The 11,398-nt window shown below is 50.7% G+C and overlaps 1 pseudogene; it reads right to left on the bottom strand.

Moving 5' to 3' along the window:
• Window positions 1–385: 385 nt before the first annotated feature.
• Window positions 386–3,793, bottom strand: LOC104679471 (annotated as a pseudogene).
• Between the last annotated feature and the right edge of the window lie 7,605 nt (window positions 3,794–11,398).

Below are 11,398 nucleotides of genomic sequence, written 5' to 3'. Positions count from 1 at the left end.
AACTAAAATGTTAGCCAGGCATGGTGACACACGCCTGTAATCCCAGCTACTTGGGAGGCTGAGGCACGAGAATCCCTTGAACCTGTGAGGCAGAGGTTGCAGTGAGCTGAGATTGTGCCATTGCACTCCAACCTGGGCAACAGAGTGAGACTCCATCTCAAAAGAAGGAAGGAAGGAAGGAAAGAAGTAAGAAAAGAAGGAAGGAAGGAAAGGAAGGGAGGGGAGGGGAAGGGAGGGGAGGGGAGGGGAGGGGAGGGAAGGGGAGGGAAGGGAAGGGAAGGGAAGGGAAGGGAAGGGAAGGGAAGGGAAGGGAAGGGAAGGGAAGGGAAGGGAAGGGAAGGGAAGAAAGAAGGAATGAAGAGCTCACCAGAGCCGGGAGCCTGGATCCACTTCTCAAACCTTTATTGATGCTCCCCCGGGCTGTGAAGAGAGCTTTGTAGGAAGTACCATTCTCCCCTTTGCAGGAAAGTGCAGGAAAACCAAATAGCTCCATTCCTCAGTTGCCTGACCTTGGCTAGGAGGAGAGGTGGGGTCAGACCACTGGGATCCAGAAATGGAGATTTTGGAGCCAGTGAAGGTTAGGTTAGGTCTCCATGAGGTCAGAGCAGAGGTCCCAGAGTGCAGGCACTGGACAGGGCTGGGCCTGGCCAATTGGTTCTGGCAGTGGTGGATGGGGAAAGAAAATCTTTGCCAGTGGGTTCCAGGAGCCGGGATGGTGCATAGCACCCCGTTGGGCACTGGGCATGGCTCTGGAGCACCGGGCGGGTTCAGCACCATGCCTCTTCTCACAGATCCGGCCAGCCTTCTCATCACATGGTGGGTCCATCCACAGCCCCATGCCCAGAATCATGACACAGGCCTCGCACCCCCAAGATTCACTGGGTTCCCCCTGTAACCAGTGGCTGCAGCAGTTGAATAGGGGGTGTTGCTGAGAATCTAGCCTGAGGATGAACTCCGGACCCCTGTCTTCCATCCCAGGCTCTAGCCTGTTTATTGCTTGGGTCTACCCTAGACACCCTAAATGTCTTACCTGAGTACACTTGGGATGTAACTTACTAACGCCCAGAATTTAACCCAAGGAAACTTTCTAGGGTCTAGCCTGCCCATCCCTAAGAATGGAGTCCCAGCCAAGCGGGTCCCTGAGATCTGGCCAAAGCATGTCTTTTTTTTTTTTTTTTTTTTTTTTTTTTTTTTTTGAGACAGAGTCTCACTCCCTCTCCCAGTCTGGAGTGCAGTGGCGCGATTTCGGCTCACTGCAACCCCTGCCTCCCAGGTTCAAGTGATTCTCGCGCCTCAGCCTCCCGGGTTAGCTGGTGCGCCACCACACCCGGCTAATTTTTTATATTTTTAGTAGAGACGGGGTTTCGCCACGTTTCACATGCTGGTCTTGAACTCCTGATCTCGGGTGATCCGCCCGCCTCGGCCTCAAAGCATGTCCTCTAGAGTCTAACCTGTGGCCCCAGGTTTCAGCAGGAGCCCTTCCCCTACCTGAAGCTGAGTGGGACTCCGTCCACCCAGGAGGAGCCCTGAACCTTGCACAGGTGTTGCACCGCCTTGCGGCCGATCCAGTATTCCAGGGCGCTAGTGTGATGACTCAGGAAGTCCTAGAAAGGAGGAGACACCTGAGCCTGCAGAGTCCTGCCCCCTCCCGCGCCGCGCCACCGCCCGGCCACGCCCCCTCGGGTGAACGCCCCCTCCTCCTGCACACCTGCTCCTCCAGGCCCCCTACAGATGTGTGCTGGCATCGGCGCAGTGGCCTTGCGCCTCTGCCCACGTGGTCTTCCGCACAGATAAATAGTAGCAGGAGCTCCCGAAGGGCAGCCACGACGTGGGACAGGGCTCACAGGAGCCTGCGGGGTGGCGAGGGTCAGAGAGGTCGAGCAAACCAAGAGGATGCAGGGGGTAGGGGTTTGGCCCCAAGGGCCCAGGGGTGGAACCACAGGACCAGGCCCAGGTCAAAGAGGGGGGCCGGTGAGGCACACGGGCAGGGTCCACTTACACCCTCCCACCCCCCTTTCCCCCGCTACCCCCTTTCCCCGTCACTCTCACTGTTCTGCAGCCTCACTGCCTCTAGCGCCAGGAACAGCCCAGGGCAGACGTCCTCGCGGTCCCTGCCGGCTTCAGCCAAGCCCTGGGTCACTGCGGGGTCAAGGGAATGGGGATTTTGGCTGGGCTCAAGGTCAGGAGCAGGATCATGACTAGCTAAAGGTCAGGACCCCTGTCCGTAGTCATTGTACCCTCGGTGCCGGCGACCAGGATGGCACAGGGTCAAGGACGGTTACAACTGGGCAGGGTCCAGGTGTGGCCGGCGCTAGGAGTGACAGTCAAGGTCAGAGTGCAGCGTCAGGGTCAGGACGGGGTGCATGATCGGGTTCGGGGTCGGGGCACAAGGCCAGGACTCAGGGCTGGCGTCGTGTCGGGCTCTCACCGCGCTCAAGCAGTTCCCGCAGGGCGCTCTCCTGCTCCAAGCTTTGCCTGCGCCTCCCCAAGCTCCGCGCGCTTGGTCTGCAGCTGCGTCTGCGTCGGCGAGCCTAAGAGCAGCTGGACCAGAGGGGCGAGGACCGCGAGGATGGGGCGGGACTTCGGAGACCAGCCCGTCCCGCCCGGCTCGTCGCAGGCCTCGCCCCCGTCCCGCCTCCCATCCCGGCCACAAGACCCCGCCCCTGCGCGCCCACAGCCTCGGCCGCGCCCCCTCACAGCAGCTGTGGCAGACCCCGACCTCCTTCAGGGCACCCAGCGCCGCCGTCTGCTTGGAGGCTGGAACGACCCCCGCCCCAAAACGCATGCCCGCCGGGTCACTTGGGAGGGCTCAGGGTCCCCCTTCCCCACCCCGGGGCCAGCCTCAGGGACCATAGAGTCCCCACGCACCCGAGACTCCATCTCCGCGATCTCAGACGCTCCCGCCCCGCACGGCCCGGGGGCCCAGGCGTCCCGCTCTGCAAGCACCGTTTGTCCTCTCTGCAAGCACCGTTTGTCCTCAGCAGGTCCTGGCAGCCGAGCAGCGCCGCGCGCTCCGTGGAGGCTGCGGAGAGAGGCTCCTGCAGGCAAGGCCAGGGACTGGGGAATCCTCCCCTCGCCCGTCCCCCAACTCGGAACCACGGAGCGAGCCGGCAGTCGTAGAGCGCACACGAAGTGCACACAAGTCGATGGGAGACAAACGCGCGGGTACTCGCACACATACGAATATGCCATGTGCACACGCGTGAGTGCACACGGCCCGAAGATGTACACACACTCTGCTCACACTCAGACGCGAGCAGGACACCAGGGAGCAGTTGGTGCGCACTGCAATGGGGGTTTTGTGTCCCCAGGGGGGTCGGACGCAACGCTTCCCCATTGAGGGTCACTCACCCTTGGACAATAGGATACTCAGGATCACAGCCCACAGGACTGTGGCGACCAGGACAGCCAGGGCCAGGAAGAGGGGTCTCCGGCTCCAGTGCACCCAGCGTCCCCAGTGCCCTGACAGAACAAGGACGGCATGCTGGGTCCCCTAGGACTGAGCCCTGGAGGCCTGGGTTCCTCCCAGGAAACTGAGATTCAGAGAAGTTAAGTAACTTGCCTGTGGTCACACAGCTTCTAAGTGGCAGAGTGGGAATTGGACCCTGGTCCAACTGGCTCTGTGGCCTGTGGTGTCTCTCCTGCACCCACGACCCTGGCCCGTCTTGGCTCTTCCCTCCCCTCCCCCATCAAACCCCAGACACTGGGGCAGGGATGAGGCAGTCTCATTGCTCATACCTCCAGGGACCTCCTCCGAGCTGCCCCCCCACTTGCTGTACCTGGTGGTGTCCATGGCGGTGCAGGCACCCAGGCCCTGGCAGAGATATAAATTTCACCTCCGTCCTCACTGGACCTACGCACTCCCTTCCTTCTCATTTTCTTGGACTCATCCTGGCAACAAGGACCCAAGGACCAATCACAGGGCTGGGCCCTTTCTGGGCTGGGCTGAGCCGGGCTGGGAGTGAGGCGGGTATTCCAGCCTCCCGGTCCTCGTCGCTGCAGCTCCATCCCCAGGCTGGTGCTGGAGGCTTCTCTGCTGGCTCCTGAGAAAGCCCCCAAGGTGTAGCTCCCCAGGCCAGTTCAGGTCCCTCCTCAGAGGCTGGGTCTGAACCTGACCTTGATTCAGTCCCTCTGTGCCAGAAGAAAGCAAACACAGGTTTTGTTGAGGAGGTGGTCTGCTGAGCTGCAGGACTCTACCACTCGCTGGGTGGTGGATGGGGGTGTGTGGTGTGTAGCTTCAGGAAGCCTCAACTTTCTTTTTCTTTTTTTCTTTTGAGACAGAGTCTCCCTCTGTTTGCCAGGCTGGAGTGCAGTGGTGCAATCTCGACTCACTGCAACCTCCGCCTCCCAGGTTCAAGCAATTCTCTTGCCTCAGCCTCCCGAGTAGTTGGGATTACAGGTGTGCCACCATGCTTGGCTAATTTTTGTATTTTTAGTTGGTTGCAGCGAGCCAAGACTGCGCCACTGCACTCCAGCCTAGGTGACAGAGCGAGACTCCATCTCAAAGTAAACAAGCAAACAAAAACAAAAAAACCCATAAAGGTACCAATTCTTCCCAATTTAACCTACAAATTAGCTACAGACTAAATATAAATTCCAGCTCAATTTCTTTGAGGACCTTAACAAACTTATTCTAAAATGTATGTGGAGGAATAATTTTTCATGAATTGTAAGTCACTTTAGGGAAAAAAAAGTTAATATAGGAAGACTAGCCCTACCAGACTGTAAACCACATTTTGATAAAACATTAATTTAAAAAAATAGTGTGGTGTTGGTGTAGAAAGAGGCAACTAGATTAAATGGAAAAAATATAACACAATTGGATTATGTAGAACAAGATTTTGGGAAAACTGGTTCAGTATATGGAGAAAAAACTCCTCCTTTACAACATATACAAATCTGGAATTCAGCAGCATCTCAGAGCTAATGATAAAAGACAAAACTGTTAGGCTAATTGAAGAAAAAGTAGACACTTGTCTTTGTGGCCTAGAGTTGAGAAAAACTTGAAGTTGATCCCATAGCAAAGGAGAAGAAAAGATACATTTGACTATATCAAAATTAAGAATCTCTGTTAAACCAAGGACATAATAGATAGAATTAACAGGTGAGTAGCAGATGGGGGGAGATAATTGCTGCTTATAAATTAAAAAAGCGGCCGGGCGCGGTGGCTCAAGCCTGTAATCCCAGCACTTTGGGAGGCTGAGACGGGCGGATCACGAGGTCAGGAGATCGAGACCATCCTGGCTAATATGGTGAAACCCCGTCTCTACTAAAAAATACAAAAAACTAGCCGGGCGAGGTGGCGGGCACCTGTAGTCCCAGCTACTCGGGAGGCTGAGGCAGGAGAATGGCGTAAACCCAGGAAGCGGAGCTTGCAGTGAGCTGAGATCCGGCCACTGCACTCCAGCCTGGGCGACAGAGCGAGACTCCGTCTCAAAAGAAAAAATAAATAAATAAATAAATAAATAAATAAATAAATAAATAAATTTAAAAAGCAATTTATTCCAGGAATATGCAAAAATACTTCTGCAAATTAAAAAAAAAAAAAAAAAAAAAAAAAAAAGACAGTCGAGCATGGTGGCTCATGCCTGTAATCCCAGCACTAAACGTAAGTGTATTTTCTTTAAAAAACTAATGTAAGGGCATGTATCAAACACATCAGAATGAATGTCTATGGTAAAGTTCGCAGTGCTTAGGAGACGCTGAAGGGTTAACAAAACTTAGCTTCCTAGACTCTTCCTTCTAGAAGTTCCCTTGTTCCCAAACCATTTGACTCATCTTGCTTTCATCATCAGAAACCGAGCCATGTCAACAGGCACTGAAAGCTGACTTAGCAGCAGGCTTAACCGTAGGGCAGAACTTTTTGGAGGGCACACCCTCTTCATTACGAGGCTTTCAGGGACAGGTGCTCAATGGGAGGAAATTGGAAAAAACCACAAGGATTGCACAATCTCTGTCCAAGGCCACCATCAGAATGTGTTCTGGGGAAAGGATTTAGATGGCAGTGTTTCATCAGCCCTTATGGAGGAGATAGATTAGTTCATTTGGGAAATCGGAGGAGGTTTTCTGGAAGAGACAGCATGAGATGTGTGGCTTCGATGACATGTGTACTGTGGACCGAGAAAGGAAGGACACATCAGGCACAGGGCACAGCCAAGGCAAAGGCAAGGGGGCAGGAAAGTGGGGCTCTGCTGGATACACCTGTGGCTGAAGCCGCCTTGGGGAGCCAGGGCAGAGCTGTCCAGCTTAGCAAGGAAGCCAGAAGGTTGCCCATTAATGTCCCATGCCCAGACCTCGCTGCAGGGTAACTGAGAGGGGAAGAGAGGTCCTAGAAGGAGGCAGCAGACCTCTACCCTCTATCCCTGGCCCAGGACAAGGAAGGGAGGCTTGTTTCTCAGGTGGGCGGGGAACATGTAACAAGGGAATTTGAAGACGATATGATGAGTCTGGGAAGTACAAGAGACTGTGAGGACCATTGGAGACACTGGCTGAGCCTGGAGGATTCGAGAGGGCTTCCTGGAGGAGGTGATGCTTGCGGAAGGAGTCAGAATTATTCCAGAGGAGATCAATACATTAATGAATGTTCTCAATATGGTATCAGCACATGCAAGAATAGAGGAAAAGGGAACAGGACTTGTTGGAGAAGCTGAGCCTAATTCAGGGGCAATCATCTGGGGCTAGGGGGTCAGCTGTGGTCACATCATACAAGGACCTGAAGAGCAGGGACAAGAGGTTTGGATGAATGTGGAAAGAAGGTGAAAGTCACAAGATTCAGCTGCAAGGCCATGACCACTCTGGTTTCCATTCTCTGCAGAGATGAGAGGATTGTTGTAACCAGGGAAGCCAGCCCACTGCAAGGGCATGTGGCACATTCGTTGTCGCTATGAATTTTGGCTTTGCTTTTTTATTACAAAGCATGCAAAGAGGTATGTAGAAACAAATATAAACACTGATGCCTTCCACTCAGCTTTTTCAAGTTTTGACATCTTCATGTATTTCAGATCACCTTAAAAATAAAGCATCATCACACAACAAATCATAACAAATAGAGTGGAGATTCCTTGTACCCCACCCTGCTCCTATTCCCCTCCCTAAGTTAACCGCCCTCCCAAACTTGGTGTTTATCCTATTTAAAATAGTTATGCATGTACCCAAGGACAATATTTTGGATTTTTTTTTTTTTTTTTTTTTTTTTTTTTTTTTTTTTGCGGGGGGAAGGAGTCTCACTCTGTCACCCAGGCTGGAGTGCAGTGGTATGATCTCGGCTCATTGCAACCTCCGCCTTCTAGGTTCAAGCAATTCTTCTGTCTCAGCCTCTTGTATAGCTGGGACCACAGGCACACGCCACCATGCCCAGCTAATTTTTATATTTTTAGTAGAGACAGGATTTCACCATATTGATCAGGCTGGTCTTGAACTCCTGACCTGAGGTGATCCACCCGCCTCAGCCTCCCAAAGTGTTGGGATTACAAGTGTGAGCCAGTGCGCCTGACCTATGTTGGTTTGTTTTGCACATCTGGAAACTTTACAGGAATGTTACCACATGGTCTATATCCTTCCGCAACTTGTTTTTGTCCTCTCTACATTACACTTACGAAATATATCTATTCAACACTCATTATTCATTTAAAAATGAAGACAAGCACAAAAAGTAAATGCTTAGTAAACAGAGAACAGAATAAAGCTTTCTTAATTTGAGAAGTGGCAGTTTCCGGGATCCTACAGAAATATCTTACATAATACTAAAATATGAGAAACATTTTAGGTAAAATGAAGAACAAATAAAGATGTCCACGGTTTAGTGGGTTGATTTACATCTCCCTAAAAGACTTGCTGAATGCCTAACCTCTGGTATCTGTGAATGTGACCTTTAAAATTGGGAAATAGGGTCTTTTTTTTTTTTGAGATAGAGTCTCACTCTGTTGCCCAGGCTGGAGTGCAGTGGTAACATCTTGGCTCACTGCAACCTCTGCCTCCCAGGTTCAAGTGATTCTGCTGTCTCAGCCTCTTGAGTAGCTGGGATTAAAGGTGTGTGCCACCATGCCCTGTATTTTTAGTAGAGACAGGGTTTCTCCATGTTGGTCAGGCTGGTCTCGAACTCCTGACCTCAAGTGATTCACCTGCCTCAGCCTCCTGAAGTGCTGGGATTACAGACGTGAGACACTGTGCCTGGCCGAGAAATAGCTGATATAACTACATTCTGGTAAGGTCATGAGAGTGGTCCCTAATCCAATATCACTGTGTCCTTATATGAAGAGGAGAAAGATACAGAGGGAAGATTGTGTAAAGGGGCAAGAGGGGCCGGGCGCGGTGGCTCAAGCCTGTAATCCCAGCACTTTGGGAGGCCAAGACGGGCGGATCACGAGATCAGGAGATCGAGACCATCCTGGCTAACACGGTGAAACCCCGTCTCTACTAAAAAATATAAAAAACTAGCCAGGCGAGGTGGCGGGCGCCTGTAGTCCCAGCTACTCGGGAGGCTGAGGCAGGAGAATGGCGTAAACCTGGGAGGCGGAGCTTGCAGTGAGCTGAGATCCAGCCACTGCACTCCAGCCTGGGCGGCAGAGCGAAACTCCATCTCAAAAAAAAAAAAAAAAAAAAAAAAAAGGGGCAAGAGGGAAGAAAACCGCATGACAAAAGAGGCAGAGAGTCAAGCCAAGGGTCTACAAGCCAAGGAATGCCAAAGGTTGTCGGCAACGGTCACTGACCTCGATCCCTATTGTACTGAACAAAGGATGACGAATGTGGGAATAAAGATAACGACAAAAGAGTATATTTGGAAGAAGGCATCAGGGGTCTCCTTGCTTCTAGTGAACAAGGGCCCTGAGCTTTAGAGCCCTTCGCATTTTATTGGGTAGATAAAAGTAAATAAAAGTCCTGGAGTTTTTTTCCACTGAGGGGGATACTGCATTGTAAGGTCCTTTCTGTCCCGAGAACTGGCGGCTTTCCTTTTTATTTTTTTATTATTTATTTATTTATTTATTTATTTATTTATTTATTTATTTATTTATTTTTGAGACGGAGTCTCGCTTTGTCACCCAGGTTGGAGTGCAGTGGCACGATCTCCGCTCACTGCAAGCTCTGTCGCCTCCTGGGTTCACGCCATTCTCCTGCCTCAGCCTCCCTAGAAGCTGGGACTACAGGCGCCCACCACCACGCCCGGCTAATTTTTTTGTATTTTTAGTAGAGACGGGGTTTCACCGTGTTCGCCAGGATGGTCTCGATCTCCTGACCTCGTGATCCGCCCGCTTCAGCCTCCCAAAGTGCTGGGATTACAGGCATGAGCCACCGCGCCTGGCGGCTTTCCTTTTTAAAATGTCCAGTTTTCCCACAATCATAACATTTTCCCACTTTAGGGCTTAATCCTTGGCTCCTTTGAGATTTGTCAACTACTAAATCTGCCATTGCTTCCGCTAACATTGCAGAGCGATGAAGGTCAGTTCCTACATCCTGACAAACTCTGAGAAAATTTCCCAAGTTTTCAGTACACCTCACGGGTGCTGGTGCAAGTTTACAATCTGCGTTTGCATTCTCAAAAGCTAAAGTTAAGGTTAGCATTTCTGTGGCAGTGGCATGTGGTATTTGACGCTTCACTGCCTCTTGTAATCTTGCAAGAAATTGCCCATAGAGCTCCTGTGACTCTTGCATGATGTGTAAAAAGGGTTGTACTGTGACTCCCTCTTCAAGAATTGTGGCGCACTTAGCGTCTCGGAGTTCCATTTGATGTTACAGGTCTGAATAAGGGCCATTACCCAATAGCAAATCCTCTGCAATGTCTCAGTGTCCGGCAGCACGATTCTGTCTGGTCTAGTCTGTACACACTTCTTGCCCATTTAAATTCCATGTCAGATATGCACTAGCACACAAGTAAGTTCGAGCCAAGTGTTTTACATCAAAGGGTAGAAGGCGCATAGCACCAAATGCAGATTATGGCAATCCTAAAGTAAATGGGCTCTGTACCCCATTATTAACTATATTGGTTTTTAATTCCTTCAACAACTTAAACTCTAGTGGGGTGTGTTCATGAATAAACTGCTGTGGATTATTTGAATCAGGACTTATGGAAATAGGAAAAGCACAAGGTCCTATGGGCTCTCCAGCTACGGCGGCAGAGCGTAAAATTCTTTGTATTGGAGTTTCTATTCCTGCTACCGAAGAAGGCGGTACAGATGCTTCTGCAACTGGAGGTGGCGGTATAGGCCAATTTTTATCCTTCCTCTCCTGTTTTTTATTTTCAGTTGAAGCCGTGGGTGGGACAACAGATTCTTTCAGATTTTTAGACTCAGCCTGCCGTCCAGCAAAATAACAAGGAGATAACAGCAGAAGTACAGTAGGAACTAGACTCCAAGTGGAGAATACAGAAGAATCAACTTTAAGACCTTTTTGATGAGCCTGTTTTAATCCTTCTGCTCTGTCCCAGTTTTCCACATCAAGGGTGCCTGCCTGTGGAAACCATGGGTGATGCGTAATAACATTTTGTGGCTTCTGCAGGAGGTTAGTTAGTGTCTGCAAATTAACCTGAGCTCCAGACTGTCTCAACAGAACTTTAAGCAACTGCACATAATGTTTTTCTTCAACAGACAAATTCTGCCCCATGTTACCCTGATTCAGAAAACTTCCCGTTCCCAGTACTGCTTTAGAGCACTGACCTTATATCGCTCCTAGTACCCCTTTAGGGCACTGACCCTAAACCCGCTGCTGGGTGACTCGTCCCGGGGTCCCTGTTCATCTTGTCATTTTCAGTTCCTCTGCTCCAGCCGACCTTCTTCGTTCATGTCCTCAGGTCCCTGTGTTCAGATACCACTTTGCAAGGTCCTCAAGTCCCTGTTCTGGGTTGCCACTTTGCCATGGATTCTATCCCTGTTGTACTGAACAAAGGATGACGAATGCAGGAATAAATATAAAGACAAAAGAGTATATTTGGAAGAAGGGGTCGGAGGCTCCTTGCTTCTAGTGAACAAGGGCCTTGAGCTTTAGAGCCCTTTGCATTTTACTGGGTAAAGGAGATGGGGGCAAGGGTGGTTGTCAGTCAGCAGCTTGATTTACAGCAGGTTTGCAAGACTGCATTCTTTGAGCAATAGGCTCTAGATGTCCCAGTAGATAACCTTAATGAGCATGGTGCCAGGGAGTGATTGCCCTCAGCAAACCTTCTGGGAGTAGGTGCAGTCATGAGTTTGCCCACATGCTGCGTTCGTACTAAACAGTTTACTGTTTGATCATATATCCTCCAGTGAAATGCTGAGTTGGTCACGATCCCTTTGGCCTTTTCAGCTCCCAACAGGCAATCACCAGAATCTAGGGAAAGGCAGGGAAGGATTCTTCCCTACATGGTTCAGATGGAACATGGCCCTGCTGACACCTTGATTTCAGACTTCTGGCCTCCAGGACTGTGAGATAA

Source organism: Rhinopithecus roxellana, chromosome 8 (genome assembly GCF_007565055.1).
Source record: "Rhinopithecus roxellana isolate Shanxi Qingling chromosome 8, ASM756505v1, whole genome shotgun sequence".
Taxonomy (NCBI): Eukaryota; Metazoa; Chordata; class Mammalia; order Primates; family Cercopithecidae; genus Rhinopithecus; species Rhinopithecus roxellana.
The sequence above is the reverse complement of the archived record's forward strand: the minus strand, read 5'-3'. Positions and strand labels throughout refer to the sequence as shown.